General features: G+C 42.7%; 1 protein-coding gene across 1 annotated transcript in view; it reads right to left on the bottom strand.

Moving 5' to 3' along the window:
- Window positions 1-27,240, bottom strand: part of TMEM108 (transmembrane protein 108) — a 329,648-nt gene extending 302,408 nt beyond the window's left edge. Inside the window, exon 1 of the mRNA XM_020804595.3 lies at window positions 27,164-27,240. The gene's annotated coding sequence lies outside the window, so the exon portion shown is untranslated. The remainder of the gene's footprint in view (window positions 1-27,163) is intronic.
- Window positions 27,241-27,489: the final 249 nt, after the last annotated feature.

Raw genomic sequence — 27,489 nt, 5'->3', positions numbered from 1 at the left:
TTTAAAGAAGATAGTGAAGTGAATGTTTGAAAAAAATCACAGCACTACGCCAAAACACTAATGTTCTTTTGTCTCTATAGATGTCATTTTACTACAGCTGACATCATCCCACAAGATGGAACATTTGAGATTTATATTTCATCTGCACTCCTTGTTTCGTTCTTGTTTTACAGATATTATTTATTTATTTATTCTATATGCTGCCCACACTACCCAAAGGTCTCTGGGCGGCTTACAACATTTAAAATACAATAAAAATTCAGAACAATTAAAATACAATTAAAATATATATAAAAATTGCCATCGGACCCACAGCTAATATTATTTCAATTAAAAGCCTTCTGGAACAGGAAGGTTTTGACCTGGCGCCGAAATGTCATTAGCGTCGGCGCCAGACGAATCTCAGTCGGGAGGGCATAATTATGTCTATGTTATTGGTTCTCAGTTGAAATTTGTTTTGTTATTACATATATTCATATATTTTTAATTTTTCTTTTGGTTTTGGCCCCATATGCTACCACAGACTAGCAGAGTTACTTCTTCTAAAACTACATCTCTTGTCACCTTATTCATCTTTATATATTATTCAATTACTTTAAATATGATCACTGTCAGTCCCAACTATAGCAAGCCCATTGAATAAATAAGAGGTGGCAAGTCAACACTAATGGAAGTCCTGATTCACTGGGTCTGCCTTGCATTTTCAACTGATTTGCTTGTATAGTCTAACTGCTATTGTGTTTTTGTTAGCATTTTATTATTTGGTACCTTAAATGTAAGTTGGACTGAAATATGATATAAACAATTAAAAGTAAACATGATGTGCATACTTGCAGCCCCATCACATGATATATATATTCTACATTTCTAATAGAAATCACAGGAGATCAAAGACATGGGCAGAATCCTATTGGGTTTCTACACATGCCCAGGAAAAATTGGATATACTATAGCTACTAATGTATGAGGTGTTGGTCTCATGTTTTCAGATGCCTGGTGAACTGCTGTGCCCTGCACTTTGCCAATTAGTTGCAAATAACTGCAACAATTTCTGTAATTCCTCTTGCAAGTGAATAAACACCCAAGACAATCTGCTTACTCATGTTAAATGCCACCTTAAACAAAACATGATACTGTCTTATACTCACTGAAAAAATACCAGTATAAGCTTAATAAAATGATATCTATTAAACAATTTTTGTTTTGTCATCAAGTTTGCAAGATCTCTTTCCTACAAGATACCTCTCCAAATTTTGGCCCCTTATTACTCATATTATAAATTAAATTATATATTTTGCCAACTGCCCTTTAAATTCTCCACCAATAACTAAGGTCTCCAAATGAGTCTAAGCTGACAACTGGCCTCCAGGACCAGTCAGATAACAATCAATTGTTATTTTGAAGGAAGTCCTCTTTCTCTTTACTGTGAACTAGGGGATGTATCCAGCTTGACCCTGGTTGTGTGTGTGTGTGTGTTTAGTCGTTTAGTCGTGTCCGACTCTTCGTGACCCCATGGACCAGAGCACGCCAGGCCCTCCTGTCTTCCACTGCCTCCCAGAGTTGTGTCAGGTTCATGTTGGTTGCTTCGCAGACACTGTCCAGCCATCTCATCCTCGGTCGTCCCCTTCTCCTCTTGCCATCACACTTTCCCAACATCAGGGTCTTTTCCAGGGAGTCTTTTCTTCTCATTAGATGGCCAAAGTACTGGAGCCTCAGCTTCAGGATCTGTCCTTCCAGTGAGCACTCAGGATTGATTTCCTTCAGAATGGATAGGTTTGTTCTCCTTGCAGTCCAGGGGATTCTCAAGAGCCTCCTCCAGCACCACAATTCAAAGGCATCAATTCTTCGGCGGTCTGCTTTCTTTATGGTCCAGCTCTCACTTCCATACATCACGACAGGAAAAACCATAGCTTTGACTATTCGGACTTTTGTTGGCAAGGTGATGTCTCTGCTTTTCAAGATGCTGTCCAGATTTGTCATTGCTTTCCTCCCAAGAAGAAGGCACCTTTTAATTTCAGGGCTGCTGTCTCCATCTGCAGTGATCATGGAGCCCAGGAAGATAAAATTTGACACTGCCTCCATATCTTCCCCTTCTATTTCCCAGGAGGTGATGGGACCAGTGGCCATGATCTTAGTTTTTTTGATGTTGAGTTTCAGACCGTTTTTTGCACTCTCCTCTTTCACTCTCATTACAAGGTTCTTTAATTCCTCCTCACTTTCTGCCATCAGAGTGGTATCATCTGCATATCGGAGGTTGTTGATATTTCTTCCGGCAGTCTTAATTCCGGCTTGGGTTTCTTCCAGTCCAGCCTTCCGCATGATGTATTCTGCATATAAGTTAAATAAGCTGGGGGACAATATACAGCCTTGCCGTACTCCTTTCCCAATTTTGAACCACTCAGTTGTTCCATGACCAGTTCTAACTGTTGCTTCCTGTCCCACATATAGGTTTCTCAGGAGACAGATAAAGTGGTCAGGCACTCCCATTTCTTTAAGAACTTGCCATAGTTTGCTGTGGTCCACACAGTCAAAGGCTTTCGCATAGTCAATGAAGCAGAAGTAGATATTTTTCTGGAACTCTCTGGCTTTCTCCATAATCCAGCGCAAGTTAGCAATTTGGTCTCGAGTTCCTCTGCCTCTTCGGAATCCAGCTTGTACTTCTGGGAGTTCTCGGTCCACATACTGCTGAAGCCTACCTTGTAGGATTTTGAGCATAACCTTGCTAGCGTGTGAAATGAGTGCAATTGTACGGTAGTTGGAGCATTCTTTGGCACTGCCTTTCTTTGGGATTGGGATGTAGACTGATCTTTTCCAATCCTCTGGCCACTGTTGAGTTTTCCAAACTTGCTGGCATATTGAATGTAGCACCTTAACAGCATCATCTTTCAAGATTTTAAATAGTTCAACTGGAATGCCATCACCTCCACTGGCCTTGTTGTTAGCCAGGCTTTCTAAGGCCCACTTGACTTCGCTCTCCAGGATGTCTGGCTCAAGGTCAGCAACTACATTGTCTGGGTTGTCCGGGATATCCACATCTTTCTGATAGAATTCCTCTGTGTATTCTTGCCACCTCTTCTTGACGTCTTCTGCTTCTGTTAGGTCCCTCCCATTTTTGTCTTTTATCATGTTCATCTTTGCGCAAAATGTTCCTCTAATATGTCCAATTTTCCTGAACAGATCTCTGGTCTTTCCTTTTCTGTTATCTTCCTCTATTTCTTTGCATTGTTCATTTAAGAAGGCCCTCTTGTCTCTCCTTGCTATTCTTTGGAAGTCTGAATTCAAGTTTCTGTAACTTTCCCTATCTCCCTTGCATTTTGCTTCCCTTCTCCTCTCTGCTATTTCTAAGGCCTCGTTGGACAGCCACTTTGCTTTCTTGCATTTCCTTTTCTTTGGGATGGTTTTCGTTGCTGCCTCCTGGACAATGTTACGAGCCTCTATCCAAAGTTCTTCAGGCACTCTGTCCACCAAATCTAGTTCCTTAAATCTGTTCTTTACTTCCACTGTGTATTCATAAGGGATTTGGTTTAGATTATACCTGAGTGGCCCAGTGGTTTTTCCTAATCTCTTCAGTCTAAGCTTGAATTTTGCTATGAGAAGCTGATGATCAGAACCGCAGTCAGCTCCAGGTCTTGTTTTTGCTGACTGTATAGAGCTTCTCCATCTTTGGCTGCAGAGAATATAATCAATCTGATTTCGATATTGCCCATCTGGTGATTTCCATGTATAGAGTCGCCTCTTGTGTTGTTGGAAAAGAGTGTTTGTGATGACCAGCTTATTCTCTTGACAAAACTCTATTAGCCTTTGTCCTGCTTCGTTCTGAACTCCAAGGCCAAACTTCCCTGTTGTTCCTTTTATCTCTTGGCTCCCTACTTTAGCATTCCAGTCCCCTAGAATGAGAAGAACATCTTTCTTTGGTGTCAGTTCTAGAAGGTGTTGTAAATCTTCATAGAATTGTTCAATTTCAGTCTCCTCAGCAATGCTGGTTGGTGCATAAACTTGGATTATTGTGATGTTGAATGGTCTGCCTTGGATTCGTATTGACATCATTCTATCATTTTTGAGATTGTATCCCATTACAGCTTTTCCCACTCTTTTGTTGACTATGAGGGCTACTCCATTCCTTCTACGGGATTCTTGTCCACAATAGTAGATATGATAATCATCTGAGCTGAATTCGCCCATTCCTGTCCATTTTAGTTCACTGATGCCCAGGATGTCGATGTTTATTCTTGCCATCTCCTGTTTGACCACCTCCAGCTTCCCAATGTTCATAGATCTTACATTCCAGGTTCCTATGCAGTATTTTTCTTTGCAGCATTGGATTTTCCTTTCACTTCCAGGCACGTCCACAGCTGAGCGTCCTTTCGGCTTTGGCCCAACCACTTCATTAGCTCTGGAGCTACTTGTACTTGTCCTCCGCTCTTCCTCAGTAGCATGTTGGACGCCTTCTGACCTGAGGGGCCCATCTTCCAGCGTCATATCTTTTAGCCTTTTGTTTCTGATCATGGGGCGTTCTTGGCAAAGATACTGGAGTGGCTTGCCATTTCCTACTCCAGGTGGATTGCGTTTAGTCGGAACTCTCCACTATGTCCTGTCCGTCTTGGGTGTCCCTGCACGGCATAGCCCATAGTTTCTCTGAGTTACTCAAGCCCCTTCGCCACGACAAGGCAGCAATCCATGAAGAAGACCCTGGTTAGAAACCCAAAAATACAATTCCCATCCCAGTGCTCACTCGTTCTCAGTTCCTGTAACCCAATATTTTTCCATACATACGTATCTTTTTTTTTTGCCTCCTTCACAGGATTCACTCAGCCCAGTATACATTTCCATTCACACAGAAACTTCCCTATTTAGACGTCTGAGGATATCAATTTCACAATTACATTTATCCAAACTTTGCACTTAAAAGAATAGTATTTCCAGCATATACTGTTTTTAAGTTTTATTTGCATCAGATCATGTTATTACCCAAACCAATTACAGTTACAATACACGTAAACATATTGAATACACGTTGTTGTGTGATAAAATAAAGTGAACTGAAAGAAGCCTGGCAGACAACAGATGAATTTAGTTTCTCCTCAGAAGGAAAGAATCTCATAGCTGCTATCTATTTGACATCCTTTACAGAAGGATCCAGCAAAATCTTATGATAAAGTGCTGGTCAGATCTAATTATCAGTGACCCAACTGGAGCTCTGGAGGAACTGATATGCAAGATATAACCAACCCACCATTGGGGGGGGGGGGACTGTATATTTGAAATCAATTTTTAAAATTCTGACTACACAACGCATGGGGAAGAGTGAAGTTTTTTTTGTCCGTGAAGTGTGTTTTTTGGTTGGAAAGCAAGGTATCTCTTGCAGTTTGATCTGTTTTCTTCTGTCATACTGAACTAGAACTATGCCACATAGCAAGAAATTTGAAAAAATTACAAATATGTTTAAAATAACACAACAGCAGTTGCTTGTGGCTGTGAGAGGCAGCCAGTGCTAGGGCAAGAGGGTGCAGGAAAAAGCCTCAAATGCAACAATCCTAAGACCTTGTGTAGCTCCCTCGACTGATGTACAACATAGTTTAAAAATTGATTAAATGTTTTCCCAAGAGGACGCAAAACTGACGCAAAAAACATATGACTACCACATAACTTTAAACCAACTTCAAAAACCCCAATCCATCTCCCAATTGATTTTCATAGTGTAACCAAACCCTCAGTTGTTTAAATTGGTAAATCAGTAGTATCCGCACAATACTGGATGATTCCAGCTCTCACTTTTTAGATCTTTTAGGACAAACAGTCAAAAAGATTTGTAAGATCTATAATGAAATATATTTGGAGTAAGGATGGCAAAATCTGTCTAAAGAATTTTTCATCCCACCATTTAAGAAATCTGATAAAAAATCCCAACTCAAACTACATTCTCACCCATCTCTAAATGTGGTTAATTTTTAGAATAAATTAATGCATTGTAGGTTTAGAACCTCTCCAGCACATACACCTAGTCTACTATTCACATTTCACTTCTAAGGAGGCACACAATTAAGTCTTTGCCTGGTACAAATAATACTGTTGTTTCTTTTTAAAGCAAACCTCCCTCACCTGTTACAGTTTTCTAGCTCTGAGACTGTCCCAGATGCACAGGTAGCAGAAGACTGATGCTGGTGACAAATTGCTTGGAAATAAACAAAGTTCTCTACTTTGTAGTTTTCTCTCCCACGAGACAAGAAAGATGTGAGCATGTTCTGGAAGATTATTCTCTAACTCAGCATAGAGGTTGGAATAGTTCCCTTTTTTGGAATAAAATCCCCAGCCAGCATGACCAGTGGCCATACCAACAGGGCAATTCTGAGAATTGCAGTTGAAATTTTTCCACCCCTAGGCAGAGGGACAGAAAAACAACGAACATTACAAACCCATAAATAAATAGCATCCCAATCATTCCTATATTACTACTACTTTATACTTTGAATCTGAAAATCATAAGATTTTCAAAAATGCAAGCAGAAATAACAGTACAAAAGATTATTTTGTTTTACAACAGCTGATTTTCCAGTATGTTAAATGATGTCATAAAACCTGTATTGGCCAGAACAGAGGTGACAGCTACTCTCAGTTGTCTTATAGAAAGTGCCATCTATTCTGGAGTGGGCTGAATTTAAAACACAACCAGTTGGCCAAAGTGTGCGCCAGCTTCAAGAAAATACAAGAGTTGTATTTATTACAAGACTGTCAGCAAATCTTCCCAAATCAATGGTTGCTTCTGAAAAGATACTGGTGAAAGCATTCTGCACTTATTCCAGCAACAATTCTTTATTATTGCCTCCAACTGTATAAGTGATTAGTCTGAGGATTAGACACTCTGATGATGTACTATAAACTATATACCTCCATTCACATGAATACCTATTTTCATGAATCCAGAAATAGGAGATGATGGTTAATCAAACTAGAAGCAGACAGTGACAGTGAAGGATTTAAACCAGGCACCATTTACAGATTTGCTTAACTTGGAACATTCATAGCATGAAAATAACTTATTCCCCTACAGTTATCTTTAACCTTTTATGGATAAAAAAATGAGAGCCACAATATGCTTGTTACGCTACCAAACACTGTGGCCACCAACTGCTGAAGCAGGCCTTAGAGTTGCAATAGAGTGTACTCTAGCAGTTTGGATTATTTGCTCCAAGATGAAATTCCTTCCTTTTATTCATTAACACTGCTGTTAGCTCTATGACATTTTCGTCCCTTTATCTTGAGTGCAGCAATACACAAGACACATCAGTAGAGGATGGGGAGAGAGCTCTTGCTATCACATTACCACTAGAGCCTCGTGGCGCAGTGGTTAAAACGCTGTACTGCAGCTAAAACTGTGCTCACGACCTGGGGTTCAAATCCCAGGTAGCCGGCTCAAGGTTGACTCAGCCTTCCATCCTTCCGAGGTCGGTAAAATGAGTACCCAGCTTGCTGGGGGGGCAATGTGTAGCCTGTATAATTAAAAATTGTAAACCGCCCGGAGAGTGCTTGTAGCGCTATGGGGCGGTATATAAGTCCAATAAATAAATAATAATAAATAATAATAGAGTGAGTAGCCTAGTAGATTGGGTGGTGAAGACAGTGGGACTGGACCAGCAAGTGTGACATAATGTATTCCCAAAGCTTAGAACCAAGAAATACAAGTTTGGTCTTCAAGAGATTAAACAAGTCAAAAAGCCTGTATAAAACCATCTGGAGCCATATGTTTTCCTAGTGGCTCAGTACAATTAATTACCTTGGTGAGGCCCATGTTCTATTCAAATGTTGCAAACAGTTAAAATACACTAAAATAGGAAACCCATTGAATCTGGATTCACTGAAACATCAGGTGATATCCTGCAATACAATGTTTTTGTTCAAATCATTTAGATTAATTGGACACCATTAACTAACAGTTTTTCCAACACAATATTCTTTTTTGCCTGTCTGTCAACCATTGTGATTTACATCCCACCATTCCCTCAATAACTAGAACTCTAGGCAGCTTGGATTTTTAAGGCTCAGATATCATTGCCTTACACAGCACATGACCTAACAAACTTTTCCTTTAGGGAGCAGGAGGAAAGATGAGGATGGTAGCTCTTCCGACTTTAAGCTAAGTCAACAAATGTAAGAGTTAGTTGATACCTTTAACTAAGGAGGAGTGGTCTCAAGCATCCTCCCTTGTAATTATAGTTGGAATTTTCCATCCCAAACTCCAAACAAAGGATTTGCTAAATACTCTGTGTCTGTCTAAGATACAGATTATTTAGCAACTTTGAGTAACCCAGGTGTTCTTGGACTACAACTCCCAGCAACGCTTGCCAGCACAGCTAATGGTGAAGGCTTCTGGGAGCTACAGTCCAAGAACACGGGTTACCCAAAGTTGGGAACCACTGCTCTAAGGTAAGTCCTTAGCTTAAGAAGAACAAAGAATGTGAATAATAGTTAATAAGCCAGGACAGTGCAGTAGCTGAGTGTTGGACTGAGACCTGGAAGATGTTCTAGCCGCTATTGAGTAATGAAACTCATTGGTCAGTTTGGGGTGAATCGCTCTCTCTCAGCCCCACCCTTATCTCACAAAGCTATTGTGAGGACAAAGTAGGTAAAGAAGAAATCCATGTCCTCCTCCACCTTAAGTCACTAGAGAAAGAATTACATAAATGTAATTATTTTTTTAAAAAGCTTGGAAATTTGTGTTACATACAGCACTGATGTTACCTGTCTGTCATGGGTTTGGAGGGAAAGTTCCATCCTATGGGGAGTGGAAGGCGGGACATCAGGAGGAGGGGCTGTACTGTATATATATGTGGAGCGTGTGTGGAGAAGCTTAGTAGAAGGAGCAGCTGGGAAGAAGAAGCTGGTGTGGGAGTCGGTGTGTCAGACAGGGTACTACTGTGTGTCAGTCAGTACCTACCTGATAGGTTCAGGTGTCTGTATGGGTAGCCAGAACTGATAGGTTCAGGGTCTGTGCTTTATTTGAAAGGTGTTCTGTGTGAACCAAACTGGTGTATGTATGACTGAGACTAAGCCACGTTACTGTATCTTGTTCACTTGATCATTTTATTTTCCCTGTGTGTTCTTTAAATAAACCTTATTCCTTTATTGGTTAAAAATCCATTCCTGGTCTGTGTGACTCCTTACAGGGAATGGTTGGTGGCAGCTTAGTGAAACTGTGGCATATCCCAGTAGGTCTGGGGTTTGTCACATTGATTGGTGTCCAGCGTGTGGGATACGACTGGTCCAGTTGTCCAGTGGTCCAGCAAAGCCTTGGCAAGTGTGCCCAGAGCAAGGGGGGTCTAGTCAGGGACAATCTGAGAGCGCGTAGGTAATCTTCTAGGCTTACCTCACGGGGAGGTAGGCTAGTGGAAGAACGTGTAACCTCAGATTGGGGACTAGATTAGGGAGCTCTGAGGCAACCTGTTTTGGCGGGAAAAAGCTGAGGCAAAGCTGAGTGAAGTAGCAGTGTTCTAGCCTGTCTGCTGAGAGGCCTAGCAGAGGGGGGTGGACTCTGGCTGGCAACAGTTGCAAGTTAGTGCTGAAGAACAGCAGCAATCTATAGAAGGCTGGTTCTGAGGCAAAAGAAAAAAAAAGAAAAAAAGTGGTCGCTTTATTTTGAGGCTTGACTTTTGAAAGCAGCCTGTTCTGGGGGGGGATTATGCCCTTGACTCGAAGCCAAATGGCAGAAATGGGTGAAGTGAAAGACCCCCAGGTAGACCAAGGTTCTGAGGAAGAATTTGGCTCAGTGCAGGATGACAGCACGGGAGAGCAGAACCCAGAACTCAGGAAAATGCTCATAGCCCAACAGCATGAACTGAGGATGAGGCAATTGGAAAGAGAAGAAAGAAGGGAGGAAAGGGAGAGGCAAAGACAATTTGAAATGGAATTGGAGAGAGAGAAAATGGCGTTTGAGTTAAGAAAATTGGAACTGATGAATCAGAACAATAATAACAATAGGGATTCTGAGGGAAGCCAATTGTCTAAAACTGACCTGAAGAAATTCCCTGTATACCACAAGGGAGATTGCCCTGAGGTGTTCTTTTCCCTAGTGGAAAGAGCGTTTGTGGACTTCTCAGTGAGGGAAACTGAGAAGATGACCATTATGCGATCTTTAATCAGTGGCAGCCTGGCAGAAGTCTATGCAGAGATGCCAGAGGAACTGCTAAAAGATTTTGCAGAGTTTAAAAAACTGGTGTTTGCCAGACATGGGATAAATGCGGAACAGCTGAGGCAAAGATTCAGGTCACTCACAAAGAAACCAGAGCAGACTTTTACCCAAGTGGGGGCCCAACTGGTGAGGCTGCTAGAGAAATGGCTATCTCAGGAGGGAACAGAGACCTACCAGCAGCTCAAAGACCTGATAGCGCTGGAACAGTTTTATTCAGTCCTGCATGGGGAACTGAAGTTCCAGGTGAGGGAAAGGAAACCGAAATCTGTGGCAGAAGCGGCCGAGATCGCAGATTTTATTTCCCAAATAAGAAAGCCCTTAGGTGAGGGGAAATCGATAGGTAAACCTAAAGAAACCTACAGCAAGTACTCTCAGGGACCAGGAAAAAACCAGCAAGTGGGAGGGGCCCATGGTGAAGGGAAGCCCTCAGACATAAAACAAAGACCTCAGATTTTGGAGGGAAAACCAAAAACAGATGAGAAAGACTCCAAGTACAGCAGAAAGTGTTATTTCTGTCAAGGAAAGGGCCATCTAATCTCAGAGTGTGAGAAATTAAAGCAGCTAAAAGGAAATGTGCCTCATGATTTGAGTGGAACCAAGCCAAAAGCTGTGTTCTGTGTCCAGAAAGAGCAAAGCTCCTTGTCACTGAGGGAGCCTGTTGCCATGGCTACTCAATCTGGAACAGTTACATCTGCTGATCAGGCTGAGGAAAATGGTCCTCTTGTGGAGGTCAAGCGCTGCTTACTAGTGAGGACAGATTCGCAGTTGTTTGAAACCGCAGGGGTGGACGTAGGAATACTTGACCATCAGTATAGGGGGTTAAGGGATACTTGTTCCCAGGTGACCCTGTGCCATCCAGATATTGTTCCTAGGGAGTATATAATCCCAAATGAGAGCATGAAGGTGGCAGGGATTGAGGGACAGGTGATCTCGCTGCCAGTAGCTGAGGTACCTGTGAACTTTCAAGGCTGGAGGGGAGTTTGGCGGCTAGCGATTTCATCGACTCTGCCAGCAGCCGTGCTCGTGGGAAATGACCTGGCTGAACATGTGAAACGGGTGCTAGTGATTACACGTTCACAAGCCACCACGGGGACAGTTCAGGGGGGTACTGATGAGCCCGAGACGGAAGCAGAGGGGAGTTCCGAAGCTGTGGTGGAAACCTTGACCACAGACAGCCGGTTTGGCCAAGAGCAAAAGGCAGACGCCACTCTCCAAAAGTGTTTTGAACAGGTGACAGACGCCCAGCTAACACCTGAAACCCCAGTGAGATTGCGAGAGAAAAAGGGAATTTTATATAGGGAGACCCTGAGGAATATCTCAAGAGGGGGAGATGGGATCAGAAGTCAGCTGGTGGTACCTGAAAAGTATCGCCCCATGATCTTACAAAGGGGGCACTCTGACATGTTTGCTGCGCACTTAGGGGTGAACAAAACACAGCAGAGAATCACACAGAATTTTTACTGGCCTGAAATAGGGAAGCAGATCAAGGAGTTCTGTAAACAATGTGATGTGTGTCAGAGGCAGGGGAATAACCGTGACAGGACCAAAGCAAAGTTGTGCCCTTTGCCTGTGATTGACACTCCGTTCAAATGCATAGGGGTGGATATTGTGGGACCTTTGCCCAAGGCCACAAAGAGGGGGAACAGGTTCATTCTCACCATTGTGGACCATGCCACGAGGTACCCTGAAGCCATTCCCTTGACTAACATTGAAACCAACACAGTGGCAGATGCCTTGGTGGGGTATATGTCCAGGATGGGATTCGCCTCAGAAATAATCACAGATTTGGGCGCATCATTTACATCGAAGCTCATGAAACGGTTATGGCAAATCTGTGGAATTAAACACAAGGAAACCACTGCCTATCACCCTGAAAGTAATGGGTTAACGGAGAAGTTCAATGGGACTTTGATGCGCATGATTAGGGCTTACTTGGCGGAGAATCCAAACAATTGGGACCAGAAGCTGCAATCCCTTTTGTTTGCTTATCGATCAGTGCCACAAGCCAGTACCGGGTTCAGTCCGTTTGAACTTTTGTTTGGGAGAAGGGTGAAAGGGCCCCTTGATTTGATCAAACAAAATTGGGAGCAGATCACCCAGGATGACCCACAAGACGTTGTGACATATATAGACACCTTGATGAATGACCTAAAGAGAAACCTAGAGCTAGCAGCAGAAAACCTGCAAGCTCAGAAGGTCAGACAAAAAACATGGTATGACCACAAAGCCAGGGAGAGGCACTTTGACCCAGGGGAGGAAGTGCTTTGGCTTAGGCCCTGCAGAGAGAACAAACTGCAGCTCAAGTGGGCAGGACCATACAGGGTCATTTCCAAGATGTCAGACCTGAACTACCTTATAGAGCAGGAGGAGAACCAAGCAAGGAGGGTGGTACATGTGAATGCCCTAAAACCCTACTACAGAGGGGAACAGAGGGTTTTGTTTGCAATAAAAGCAGCTGAGAGTGAGGAAGCTGAATTACCCTTCTGGGAGGGTAGAGGGGAAGTAAAATACAACCCAGATGAGGTAAAGATCAGTCCTGCACTCACCCAAGACCAGCAGCAAGAACTAAAATTGCTGCTCAGCAAATATCAACAGGTGTTCTCAAATAAGCCGGGGATAGTGAAGGGAGTGATGCATCGGATCCACACAGGGGATGCACCCCCGCAAGCAGTATCCCCATACCGAGTGACGGGACCCTATAGGGACAAGGTGCGGAAGGAGCTGGACGAGATGCTTAGGGAGAACATAATCGTCCCCTCTTCTAGTCCTTGGTCCTCTCCGATAGTCCTAGTGGACAAGCCTGATGGGAGCATTAGGTTTTGTGTAGATTACAGGAAATTAAACCGCGTAACCACTCCTGATGCCTACCCAATGCCCAGGCTAGACAACCTGATTGAAACCATAGGGGGTTGTCGGTTCATTTCATCATTGGACCTGGTAAAGGGATATTGGCAATTAAGGATTGATCCCAGGGATCAAGAAAAGACCGCCTTTTGCAGCCCTTTTGGTCTCTATGAGTTTAGAGTCCTGAGTTTTGGTCTCAGAAATGTACCAGCCACATTCCAAAGGCTGATGGACCAGACCTTAGCAGGGCTCAGTGACTTTACTGTGGCCTACATTGACGACATAGGGATCTTCAGCAATACCTGGGAAGATCACCTGAAACACCTGGAGTTAGTGCTGCAGAGGTTAAGTGCAGCAGGGCTAACAGTAAAGGCGAGCAAGTGTCAGCTGGGTAGCCCAGAAATAAAATACTTGGGTCACATGGTAGGGGAGGAGTGATAAAACCCCTAGAGGCCAAAATAGAAGCAGTTCGTGATTGGCCCAGGCCCAACACCAAGAAAAAAGTCAAATCATTTCTTGGGTTGGTGGGCTACTACAGAAAGTTCATCCCGAGGTTTAGCGAGATAGCGACTCCGCTGACCGATCTGACGAGGAAGAAGACTGATGACCGCATCCCGTGGACCAGCGACTGTGAGGAGGCGTTCCAGAGGTTGAAGGAGGCCCTCATCAACTATCCAGTGCTGCGTGCTCCAGACTTCGACCGGGAGTTCATCATTACACCGATGCGTCTAACAGCGGGGTAGGAGCAGTTCTTTGCCAGGAGGATGAAAATGGTGATCAGCATCCAGTGTCCTACCTGAGTAGGAAACTCCAGAAAGGTGAGAGACATTTGGCAACCGTGGAAAAGGAGTGCCTGGCCATAGTCTACGCGATCCAGAAGGCCAAGCCTTACATCTGGGAAAGACATTTTATTCTGTGCACTGACCATTCACCACTGCAATGGTTAAAGACAATGAAAACCCACAATAGCAAACTTATGAGGTGGGCTTTAAACCTGCAAGACTATGACTTTGAAGTGAAAGTGGTCAGAGGGTCAGTGAACTGTGTTGCTGACGCCCTGTCAAGAAGACCTGAAGAATGAAGATGGCGAAAGAAACATGGACTATGTATATATTTTGGTGACCAAAGGTTAAATGTACTTGTTTACTAAACATGTTTGGTTTGTATGAATAAAGGTAACTTGATGTATTGTAAATGGTAATGGTTTAAATGCCTAATTGATATGTTTATCCTAGAATAAGTATAAGTAAGTATGGTATTGTATGTTATAGTATAAATGTTTTTGTATGTTTTGGATCCAGGTTGTTTTTTTGGTGAAAAGCACTTTAGCTTTCCCCCTACAAAACAACTTATAAAGAGGGGAGGTGTTACATACAGCACTGATGTTACCTGTCTGTCATGGGTTTGGAGGGAAAGTTCCATCCTATGGGGAGTGGAAGGCGGGACATCAGGAGGAGGGGCTGTACTGTATATATATGTGGAGCGTGTGTGGAGAAGCTTAGTAGAAGGAGCAGCTGGGAAGAAGAAGCTGGTGTGGGAGTCGGTGTGTCAGACAGGGTACTACTGTGTGTCAGTCAGTACCTACCTGATAGGTTCAGGTGTCTGTATGGGTAGCCAGAACTGATAGGTTCAGGGTCTGTGCTTTATTTGAAAGGTGTTCTGTGTGAACCAAACTGGTGTATGTATGACTGAGACTAAGCCACGTTACTGTATCTTGTTCACTTGATCATTTTATTTTCCCTGTGTGTTCTTTAAATAAACCTTATTCCTTTATTGGTTAAAAATCCATTCCTGGTCTGTGTGACTCCTTACAGGAAATGGTTGGTGGCAGCTTAGTGAAACTGTGGCATATCCCAGTAGGTCTGGGGTTTGTCACAATTTGTAATTAAAATCAACATTTTTAAGTCACCTGCATAATTCCTAAACATTTGAAAGATTGTAAATTTACCTAAAACTAACAATAACAAGTGCAATTGCTACCATTCTGGTTGTGTTACATGTTACCTGAGGAAAACTATTCATCCTACAATCTCATGGAATTTGCACAAAGATGACATTTCCTGCTTTCAGCATAACTCATTTTGCCTACAGCCTACACAGTAAGAGGATGTTTTGACAAGGATTCTTTATGATCCCACTGCATATGCCTTGTCAAAGCCACACGATGCCATGTGAAACAGAGGGAGCTTACTTCCCTGATGATAACACTTCAAATTGGCAAGGTGTTGGAAGAGCGGAGAAGACAGTTTGCTGTAATCAGAATGGTGTTTTGAATGGCGAAACTACAGTGGGCACTGCAGGCTGTGGGATTTCATGGTAACAAGCCACTGCGACCAACCTAATTCTGATGTGTAGCGGATGCCCTAATGAGCTTATTCCTTTGATAACAGGACCAGACAAGAATTGCTGCTGCATGAAACCATTTCTCTCAGCACCCTACTCAAGCTGAGCCACACAGCTTGGTGCTGCTTCAGAAAAGGGCATCTGGCAGGGTGGCATTTTAGCATCGCTCAGAATCTCACCTCAGCCAAGGGATGTTTATTATTTCGACCTTGCTCCCCTAATGTGCTCACTAACTACTGACGCACACGACTTCTTATTCCATTAATCCACCTGCAAGTGTCCTTTTAACACAAACTGCCATGTGAAAGACATTCATACGCCCATGGGTGGTATTCTCTTTAGTATAATACTTATGTGCCATCAAGCCAGTTCTGGCTTATGGCAACACTTTCTAAAGTTTACTGGGAATACAGTGGTGCCTCGACGTATGAACGTCCCTACTTACGACCATTTCGAGTTACAACCAGCTCTGGCCACAAAATTTTGCTTCGACTTGCGGCTAGAGCTTCCAGCTATGAACAGAAAAGGCAGGGGGAAAAGGCAGGGAATTCAAATTGCTAACCGTTGGTAGGTGAAGAGGCTGCTTCTTTGTAGCTCTTTCGCCCCAACAGTTAGAGTGAGTGCAATTGAAGGAGGCTTCAGACTGCCTGGTAAGGTAAGGTGCTGCTTTCTGCTTTTTAAAAACTGTTCTAGGTGGGTTTTGCAGGGTGAGTTTGGGCTGGGGGGTGTATGTTTCTGTGCTGTGTCACTGTTTTGTTTTTTTGGTGATTTTTTTTTTTGCAGCTCCAGCACCTTCTGATGGGGCTTGCTGTGTTCTTTATTTTTGGTTTTGGTTTTTTTTTTAAACACCCAGCGCCTTCCGATGGGGCTTGCTGTGAGGTGTTTTTTTTGGTTTTTATTTTTATTTTTTTTCCAGCTGGAACAGATTAATCACGTTCCAATGCATTTCAATGGGAAATGTTGCTTTGATTTATGACCATTTCAAGCTATGTCCATCTTCTGGAATGGATTATAGTTGTAAATTGAGGCACCACTGCAGAATACTCAAAAGTGGTTTACTATTAAATTCTTCTGGGGGTGTTCTGGTACTGTGCATGTTGACCAAGGCTATATAAGCTGGTTGTTTTCACAGAAGGGAATTGAACTCCCAGCCTCTGGCTCCACAGCCAGGTACTCAAATCAATGAGCTGTCCAAATAGTTGCTTTTAGGTCTTTGCAAAGCTGCCTCTTCTAGATAAAAACCAATGCCGTGTAGTAATCAGAGGACTGGACAAGGACTTAGAAGTTCAAGTTCCCACTTAACCATAAAATTCACAAGGTGATCCTGGGATAGTTATACCCTCTCAATTCATCCTGCCTCGCAGGGATGTTGTGAGGATAAAGTGGAGGGGAGAGGAACAATATCCCTCACGTTGAGCTTACTGGAGAAAATATAATGTACAAATATAACTATTAAATAAGTAAAAAATGAATACTGATAACTTTATACCGTATTTTTCCGTGTATAAGACGCCCCCATGTATAAAACTTTTCTAATCCAAAATTAAGAAAAATAAGTGGGGCTTAGCAAGTGTAGGGGGGAAGGGATCAAAGCACTACAGGATTGCTTTGATCCCTGCTTTCCCCTCCACTTGTTTTTGTTCTCTCCTCAGCTAATTCCGTCTATAAGATGACCCTCAATTTTAGTCTAAAGATTTTAGACAAAAGTATAATCTTATACATGGAAAAATATGGTACAGTAGTTACTTTCCCCCCTCTTCTTTTTCCTTTTGATCTACATGTTCTTTTCCTGTATGCTAACCATCTCCAAAAAAAAAAAAAAAAAAAAAAAAAAAACTAAGATCATGGCCACTGGTCCCATCACCTCCTGGGAAATAGAAGGGGAAGATATGGAGGCAGTGACAGATTTTATTTTCCTGGGCTCCATGATCACTGCAGATGGAGACAGCAGCCACGAAATTAAAAGACGCCTGCTTCTTGGGAGGAAAGCGATGACAAATCTTGACAGCATCTTAAAAAGCAGAGACATCACCTTGCCAACAAAAGTCCGAATAGTCAAAGCTATGGTTTTTCCTGTCGTGATGTATGGAAGTGAGAGCTGGACCATAAAGAAAGCAGACCGCCAAAGAATTGATGCCTTTGAATTGTGGTGCTGGAGGAGACTCTTGAGAATCCCCTGGACTGCAAGGAGAACAAACCTATCAATTCTAAAGGAAATCAACCCTGAGTGCTCACTGGAAGGACAGATCCTGAAGCTGAGGCTCCGGTACTTTGGCCATCTAATGAGAAGAAAAGACTCCCTGGAAAAGACCCTGATGTTGGGAAAGTGTGATGGCAAGAGGAGAAGGGGACGACCAAGGATGAGATGGCTGGACAGTGTCTGCGAAGCAACCAACATGAATTTGACCCAACTCCGGGAGGCAGTGGAAGATAGGAGGGCCTGGCGTGCTCTGGTCCATGGGGTCACGAAGAGTTGGACACAACTAAACGACTAAACGAAACCATCTCCACAGTTCCCTTCTAGGACTTCCATTCCATCTCTTTCCACACGTCATCAACTGAGGCTTCTAGTTGTTGTTTTACTCACTATTTGCTGTGCCAGCCAAGGAACCCTCCCTATTAATCAAGATGCAATTTGGCATGGAAAAGAATAGGCTGCAGATAGACATTGTTGACCTGTAAGAGACGGGATTGCCAGATATGGGATCCATCAAAGAAAAAAAATTCTCATTCTTCTGGCAGGGAAAACCATTGAATGAGACCAGGAAATATGGTGTTGGCTTTGTGGTCTGAAATTTATTTATTTCTGTATAGGCCTTGGGTCGATGGTTTATGGGCTTGGTCTAGAATGGCCCTCAATGTGGGAGTATCCTCCAGGCCGTGAGACTCAGTGACGTCAGGTTTGGATGGTGGATCATCCCTTGGTTGAGTGTGAGGAGATTCGGCAGTAGAGGAAGACAGAATGAATCTGTCAACATTGATGTGAGGTGAGTAAACCATGGTTGTCTGAGCCATTTTGGGGCTATGAGGATAGTGCTCGCTCTGGATTGTCGGAGCCAAATGATCACCCTTTGAATGAGCGGTATCGGAGGGAATAGGTAGAGGAAGTCCCAGGACCAGTCCACCATGAACGCGTCTCCCTGGAGTCGGGGAAGATCAGTGTGAGGAGGTCAGACTTTTTAACGGTAGATTTAGTTCACTTGCGACTTTTTTACAGTAGACTTAGGCTTCTTTTTCTCAGTGAGATCATGCGCACGGGAAGATGATTTAGCGGTAGCAGACAATATCTGTTTAACAGCAGATTTGGATTTGTCTGCAGGCTCTTTGGGTAGTAATACGGGCACCCCAGCTTCAGGAGTGGGTTGTCCAGATGTGAGCCTCTCACCTGAAGAACTGGGAGATCTTACCACCTCAATGGATGGTGTAGAAAAGTTCATCGCCACTTGCCAAAGGTAAGATCTCAGTCTCTGCAATCTTTGTTTTAATGCCAGCCTGGTTAGATTTTTGCAGGCGGTGTAAGAATGGGTTGGGTGATTTTCGCACAAACAGAAGAGGCACTTGTCATGGCCGTCCGCAGAGCGATTCTGTTTGCACAGGTAATGCAACGTTTGAAGGGTGTCAGAGAGGCCATAAGAAAGGAGAATAGAGTAGCGCGAAGCCGATGGGGGGAGGGGGGAATCAAAACGGTGGGAAAGCGAGAAAAATGCAGCAGAATAAATGGGAGTTAAATGATTAAGTAATTAAGAGTAAAAAAAGATAAAGAGAGGAAAACGTCTCAAAAAGAGTGGAAGGCTATCTCAGTCTTTCCAGAGAACCCTACAGCTCGGTGGAAAAAAGGAACTGAGAGGAGTGGTGGGTGGGAGGAGCATGTGCCTCGTGGGGGAATCACACCATTAAACTGTTACTTTTAGCTCTAGAATCTTCCGAGAACGTCAGCACAGGCCCATATGTGTGCATTAACAGAGGCCACAAAGAACTGTAACTTACTTGGTGTTAAGCAGTATTTCAGTGTGTTATGGACTGAGTAAACAGCTATGAAAATGAAGATAAAATTATGATTGTAATTTTGGAGGGACAAGATTTACATTTTTTTTCAATCACCAAAGAGATTGGAATTCAAAACAAGAGGCTTTGTTCAATGTGGAAAGATACAATCCTAGAAAAAGTTGTATCTGTCACATAACTGCTAATGGCGCAAGTGCCCTGGTTGAGGGGAAGGAGAGAAGCAGGATTTTTTTTATAACTGGTATCCATCCTGTTAGAAAGCATCCTCTGCACTTGATTAACTAGGCTACCCATATCAGAACAGACCACAGCAACTCTTTAACATGTCTTCCCTCATATACATTTTCAATTCAAATATAGTTCTGTTCTACACATGCTGCATCAAGTCATTGGAATCCGACATCATTCAATCCCTGGAAAAAAGCCTGAGTACCTGATAGAAATATAGTGATGCCTTGACTTACGAACGCCCTGACCTACGAACAAATTGACTTACGAACAGCTCCGGCTGCAAAATTTTGCTTTGACTTGCAGCCGGAGCTTTGACTTACGAACAAAAAAAGGCAGGGGAAAGGGGCGGGAAATATAAAAAACTAACCGTTGGTGGCGAAGAGGCTGCTTCTTTGTAGCTCTTTTGCCCCAACGGTTAGGGAAAGGGATGTGGCGGTGGGGCTCTGGCTCCTGGCTGGAATCCAGGAGCCAGATCCTGGCCAGGAGGTGAGGACCCATCCCAGCCGGGCAGTGGTGGAAGACAGGGTGAGCTACCAGACGGCTCCCACTGATGGTGGTCTCAGAGGCGGTGGAGCCCACGGGAACTCACCTGGTCTTCCCCGCCACCACCGAAACCACCACCCCTACCACCTCAAGGGAACTCACCCGGTTTTCCCCACCACTGCCGAAACCAACAACCCCCCCCCCGCCGCAGTAAGGGAACTCAGCTGGTCTTCCCTGCCACCAAAACCACCACCCCCCGCTGCTGCCATCGCCACAAGGGAGGAAGGCCAGGTGAGCTACCGGACGGCTCCCCGCCAACTGTGGTTTCAGCGGCGGTGGGGCCTGGGCAGCTGACCATGGTTGGGAGGCTTGAGAGGAGGCTTCGTTGGGAGGTAAGTGTGCTGCTTTTTACTGTTTTGGGTGGCTTTTGCAGGGTGAGATTGGGCTGGCGGGGTTATGTCTGTGTTTTGTTTTGTGTTTTGCAGCCCTAGGGGCTTGCAAATTTTTATTTTTATTTGGGGGGGTACTTTTTTCTTCCGTCGGAACAGATTAATGGGTTTTCAATGCATTCCTATGGGAAATGGTGCTTTCCAATGCAGATTACGTTCGTAAGTCAAGGCATCACTGTAATGAGATTTCTTGCACTATAGAAAAAAAACTCTGCAGACTGAATAAGCAGACCAGAACAACTGTTATCCCAACAACACCTAAGAGTTTAAAAAGTGCAGAGGATGCTTTCTAATCAGATCGATACCAGTTATAAAACCCTCTTTTTAGAGGCTTCTATTAAAGAGTTTAGTGACTGTTTTATTCCATCCATGGCATCTCAAAGATTACCTGTATCAGAAAGTAATTCATAGCAGGCTAGCGTTTATGCTAGAGGACATGGCAGATATTTGCTGGCAGCAGCACTGAGTGCTCTCACATGATCAAGGGACGAGAGCTACACGAAAGACTCTTTTCCCATAATAACACAAGAGTTGCAGTGCTCTATTGCAGCACTATCTTTCACTATGGTCAGACAGATGCTTCGGAGCAGTTGCCAAGAAGAACAAGATGCAGATGACCATGTATTGATTTCCACTGTCAGTTATTAGAATTATACTCTGCTTGTGTGAATACAGGGGAGCTATTTCTTACTGCTGTCCATACATTTAAGAGATATCAAGGCTTGTATAACTTGTGTGTTGTGTGCAGGCATTGAAATGGGCTCTTGCTAACCATTTCAACTGCTGATTCCCACAGTTAGGTGAAGTAGTAAGGCAGTAGGCATGTGAAGGAGTAAGCAAGAGACTTAGGAGACTGTTAATCTGGTTGCAGAGAGTGAGATTTAGCAACCATATCTAGCTCAAGAGATTTTGCTGTGCACTTACCCAAGTCAAGAAAAATGCTTAGAAAAAGTACATTTTCTTCTACAACCCCTAGAATCACTGAGCTGTCCATATCCAGTGGACAATAACAACCAATAATGTACTCGCTTCCCATGACACCCCAAATCTGCCATATGAGACATTTGCCTCACTTGGCTTAAAGGTAGGGCTGGTTTTGAGGTATAAAAGGCAAATGCAAGGACAATTCACATAATCATCAAATAATGAAGCTTGAAGGAGCCTGTAAGACCATTGAGTCAAACTCCCTGCTCAATGCAGGAATCCAAATCAAAGTATATCTGACAGATATTTGTCTAATTATCTCTTGAATGCCTCCAGAGTTGGAACAGTCACTACTTCCTGAGGTAACTGGTTCCATTGTTGCACTCCTCTAACAGTTAATAAGTTTTTTTCTGCTATTCAACCAAAATCTGGCTTCCTGTAACTTTAGCCCATTATTATGTGTCCTGCACTCTTGGATGATTGAGAAGAGATCCTGTCCTTTTTCTGTATGACTATTAATTTAATTTAATGTATTTAATTAGATTTTTATCTTGCCCAACTAATGGCAAAGCCACTATTCTGGGCAGCTAATAAAGCAAGATCAAAATACTGTAACATAATAATAATAGAAGCAACAATAAAAATTCGAAGAGGCATCATAGAAGGCACAATCCCTAAAAACACAGTAACTTTAACAAGGACAATAAAACTACAAGAATAATAGGTGGCTGGCAGAGAAAGGTATCTTTCAAGTAATTGAGAAGTACTACCATAGCTCCCTTCAGTCTTCTTTTCTCAAGGCTAAATATGTCCAGTTCTTTCAATCTTTCCTCATAAGGCTTGGTTTCTAGCCCTCTAATCATCCTTGTTGCCCTTCTCTGAACTTGCTCCAGTTTGTTGACGTACTTCTTAACTGTAGTGTCCAGAACTGGACACAGTACTAAAGATGAGGCCTAACTAGTACCAAATAGAGGGGAACTAGTACTTTATGGGATTTGGAAAATGATATTCTGCCACCACCTAATTTGTGATGTTGGGAGGACTCTGAAGTATTGTGCAAATGTCCTGGATGGAAATGCCTACTGTTAGCACATCCAATCAGCAGGCAGGATGGTATATCTGATCTTCAATGTTAATGGTTTAAGAAGCCTGTAGTACCTACTCAATAGTGAGTGGCATATTCTCAATAAAAATTTGAGAACTTTTTAATATCGAACATCTGAACAAGTGGACTACTGTCACAGACTAACAAACTGCTGCTCTGGAAACTAAATTGATACAAACCTCTACAGATTAGGTCTTCATGGCTCACCACTCATGACCAAAGTATTGGAGCCTCAGCTTCAGGATCTGTCCTTCCAGTGAGCACTCAGGGTTGATTTCCTTTAGAATGGATAGGTTTGTTCTCCTTGCACTCCAGGGGACTCTCAAGAGTCTCTTCCAGCACCACAATTCCAAAGCATCCATTCTTCGGCCATCAGCCTTCTTTATGGTCCAGCTCCCGCTTCCATATATCACAACCGGAAAAACCATAGCTTTGACTATGCGGACTTTTGTCGGCAAGGAGATGTCTCTTGAAAGGCAACTAATCCAGCTGTCTTAAAGGAAGGCAAAAATATAAAGAACCATCCTCACTTTAAGAGCAGTTGGAGACGTTCCTAGTAGGAACTTGTGGATTCAAGGACGTAAGTGGATGCTGGTTGGGAGGTTCTGGGCATCGTAGTCCAATCAGCTATTAAACCTATGACGTTCTGCATATACTGTACAGTGTGTACTCTGTGATTTTCTCTTTATATGATGGCCTTATCACACTGTTCCCTTCCAGATATGACCTACTGTTTTGTTCTCTCCTACTACTTCAAAGAATAAACGATGTTATAACTGCACATATGAAAAGCCCTCCTGAATGAGACCGAGGTAGCGTCTAGTCTAGCATTCCTGAAAAAGCCCTATTAAGCTGTTCTGCATCTGGGTAGGTTAAAGATGGGAGAAAGAATAACAAGCCAGCTCTGCCCACTGCAGCATCATTTTACTCACGAGAAGCAACAGGTTTAGTCAGCCAATGGAGTTTCTCTATGTAAGCAGGCAAATAAAGAAACCAAGGCTCTGGGTTATATGAACAGCCTCCACAAATGGAAGTGCCTTCCTCATCAGATCTGTTCATTTACATGAGCAAAGTGTTGACTGCTGAGGAGTGCAACTAGTTTACCCTCCCTCTTCACATATTTAGCCCACCCACACATTGAACATCTGAACAGAGCTAATAGTCAACAAGGGAAACTAACTCACATTGTATGATGCAACAGCACCCTCCTGTACAGATTTCCTAGCAACTGGTATTCAGAGGCACAGTGCCTTTGACACTATTCTAACCAGATGTAATTGGCAATCCTATACACCATGAATTTATCTAATCTTCTAAAGTTGCCTTAAATTGGTGGCAACTACTAAACTGTATGAAAGTAAATTCTACCATTTAACCATGTGCTGTGTGAAGAATTACAGTACTTCCTTTTGCTGGTCTGCTTTAGCTGTTGATCTTGGATTATAGTATTATGAGTGTGAGAGAGAAAAAGTAGTAGTGAAAGGTAATGTCCCCCTTGTTCTTCTGATTTTGCTCAACCTTGAAATCAAATTTTTAGTTTTATTCCCACAATTTTTCTTCTGGGGCAACAGCTGTTGAATACTGTATATCTCTTTTAAGAGCCATTTGGCTTGCCAATATAACATCCTTACCCTAAACATAATCCATAAAATAAAGTTTCATAGCAATAAATGCACAAAGGCACCAGATACTTGGTTTTCTCAATCAGAGGTACTATGCTAGGTAGCTCATACCTTACTCCCCAAACTAAAACTTTTTCTCTCATAGAAAAACACATCTCACAATATCATAGCTCAGATTTGTTTCATTTTTGGACTACAACTCTCAGAATTATCCACCCTGCAATGGCCGTGCTGGCTAGGAGATTCTGGGGGCTGTAGCCCAGAAAAGAAGCTTTTCTAGCCAAGCTCTGCTGAACTCTAGTTGCCAGGAAGGGGGTAATGGGTCAGGAGAATCATTCCCTTTCCTTTACTCCTTGCTTGCAGGCTTCCTAGAAGCATCTGGTTGACTATATGAAAGACAATGCTTGTCTAGATGGATTTTTCTCGGGATTCAACTGATCCCTTATAGGTTGTGTCTTTTTTTGTTATTGAGGTGTGAACAAGTTGCACAAAATGTATGGTGACCTTAATAGGTTTCCAAAACATGTGAGATATTTAAGGAGCAGTTTTACCATTGCTGCCTCCCCACACCAGCTTTCATGGCTGAGCAGAGAACTGAACCAAAGTCTTCTAGTCCTTCACTCTATCCACTGTATTACACCAAAACTCATAATCCTTATTTCCATTTACTTACTCTCACTTCATGGGCAAAATCCAAAGAAACAAGCACTGGATTCCAATCTGGCCATTGTTAGTAACAGTGAAACTACAAAGTCAGTCAAACAAATTAGTTCTACTTTAAATACTTTTTGTGAAATTTGAACAGAGCAAACTCTGCTGGGCCAGGTCTACGGGTTTCAATGACTTACATCCTAGGAATGTATATAGGAGCAAAACTTTAAGGACAATGATTTTCAATAGAACCATGTTCAGCCTGTTCAAGATTGGGGTGTCTTTTAGTTTAAACAATCTATCTTTCAACATGCTTTTAAAGCAGTGTACAGTATGTAAACATCTTTGGTATACATCTACTTGTGATTTTTGTTTGTTCATATAAATTACACCACAATCTTCATTAAGATACTTGATCGTTCTCTCATTGCTTTTTCCTCTATTCATCAAAAATGTAAAAATACTCTCCGTATACATATTTACAACAAGACCTTCAGTATACAAGTGTGAAACAAACTCTGCTCCTTAAGTGGATTATAGATTTTTCTCATTTGCTGAATCCTGAAAAAACCCTGTAGAATACTTGGCATTTAAGGAATTCCTGAAAATCAGACCTGCCAGAAATAAGTTTACCATAATTAGCATAGTGTCTGTGCATTCAATATAACTCTGAAAGCATTCACACAAAAACACTTGTACAAACAAGAATGGTCACAGGGGTCATTTGTTGCAAGCCAGAATAATGTTGATTATGTAGATTTTTTCACTACAGAACGATAAGCAAATAATAACATGCTAGAAAGCATGCAGTATCCTTTTTTCCTTCCCTATAAAAAAACTGTACAAGCAGCAATTCATTGACAATCACCAGGAAAAGTTAAAGAGGTCTGTTGATGAAAAAAAATACTCAGTAATGTTTGTATACTGGAGCTTTTGGTTCTTAGAAATGAATCAAATGGGTAAAGCTTTTCCTAACATTTTCTCTTTTCTAATAATCCAAACTGGAGCTGGCACTATAGTGGCAAAAAAGCAATGAAAATAAAAACACAGTTTTAAAGAAACATCCTTGCTATTAAACTGCTATCAGAGGCAAACAGAATCACTCTTAAATTACTTCTAGGTGAGGTTTGTTCTTCTTCAGTGCAGAAACTTGTTTCATTTTCAGCTCAGTCATAAGCATGTTTACCCAGAAGTAAAACCAACCATTCAACCATTCATTGTGCAGGTTTAGCTAAGCTACTAAACTCCCATAAAAATGTGTGAACATCTGAATTTTCACACAAAGCCACTAGCTCACTGTTATAATATTGAGCATACAGATGACAATAGACGGCTGCTATAAGAAAACCTGCTTGACTATAAATTCTTCAGTTCTGCTACATGACCATTTGGCCTTGGAGAAACAGTCATCACATGACACATACTTCTTTCTATTCTTGCCTTGTTTTCTTACTTCTGAGTGTTAAGCACCCATCCTATTTTGTGCCTGGCTATCATGGCGAACAAAGAGTTAAAGTTATTCCCTTTAATATTTGGTCTAACATGTCTTCATCTCTCCAAGTCCAAGAGATCCAGGAAAGCTTTCTGCATGTTGGCTAACTGAGAAATACAGTACTGTATACATATATCAGGGCTATTAACAAGCCATTTTAATCAGCTCTGTTTCGAGAGCTATCCCTCCTTCAAAAAGGCTATATTCTATAGAGATATTCTACTTAAAATTCACGGTACAGATCTGAGAATTCATTTCATTTCCATTCACGAGCATCCTTGCCCATGCCCTTCAGGCAAAACGTCACAAAACTGTCTTGAGCATCCATTCATTTTACAGGTTTTCTTTTAAACTGCCTGCTGTTTAAAAAGTGACAGTAAACGTTTCTCATGCAAGGAATGGAATATGGCATCATCCTTTGCTTCCAACCCAGCCCCCGATCAGGAGGATCAATAGTATCAAAATCCGAGTAAGATTTCCAACACGCTTCACTGCCTTCAAAAATCCAGGGATCAAAAAATAAAATAAAATAATAAACCAGGAGATGCCAACTCTCAAAGAAAAATCTGCATTCAGTCAGGAGAAAAATGCAACCACTTTCACCAGCAATTAGGGCTGCGAAGGCTATTAAGACTAGGTTCCGAATGTTACACACACCTCTTTATTAACGAATAAAGGGGAGAAGAACTAACTCATAAAAATGGATATTTTAATAATCCAAACATTCTTCAGGGGGCTGGTACTGCAGCCTTCCAGTTCTTCCTCCTCTTCTTCCACCCCTCCTTTCCGCTGGCTAACTGGCTGGAATGAAGAGGCACGGATATAGCTTACCTCAGGCAGAAGCGCTGCTTCGCTTTGCAAGGCGAGGAAGCCGGCGCGAGCTCCTTCAGCGACCAAACGGAGAGAATCCCTCAGAGCCGCCTGCAGCCCCGAAGGCCAATCGCACATGTTGCCTAGCATCGGTCACGTGACGGGCGCCGGCCAATCCCGCCGCACTTCTCCCTTGGGCTTCCTAAAGGATGTCTCCTACAGTAGTGTGCTCGGGGCTTGTTGAGGGTCGGACAACCTTGGGTGGGAGGAACGTAAAGTAGGGTTTCTTTGGGGTTCTCCCCCCCTTGACTCTCCCCTTCCCTTGCTTGCCTAGCGGATCCCCCCGG

The sequence above is a fragment of the Pogona vitticeps genome, chromosome 6 (assembly GCF_051106095.1).
Source record: "Pogona vitticeps strain Pit_001003342236 chromosome 6, PviZW2.1, whole genome shotgun sequence".
Classification (NCBI taxonomy): Eukaryota; Metazoa; Chordata; class Lepidosauria; order Squamata; family Agamidae; genus Pogona; species Pogona vitticeps.
This window is presented reverse-complemented; position numbering and strand designations above follow the sequence as displayed.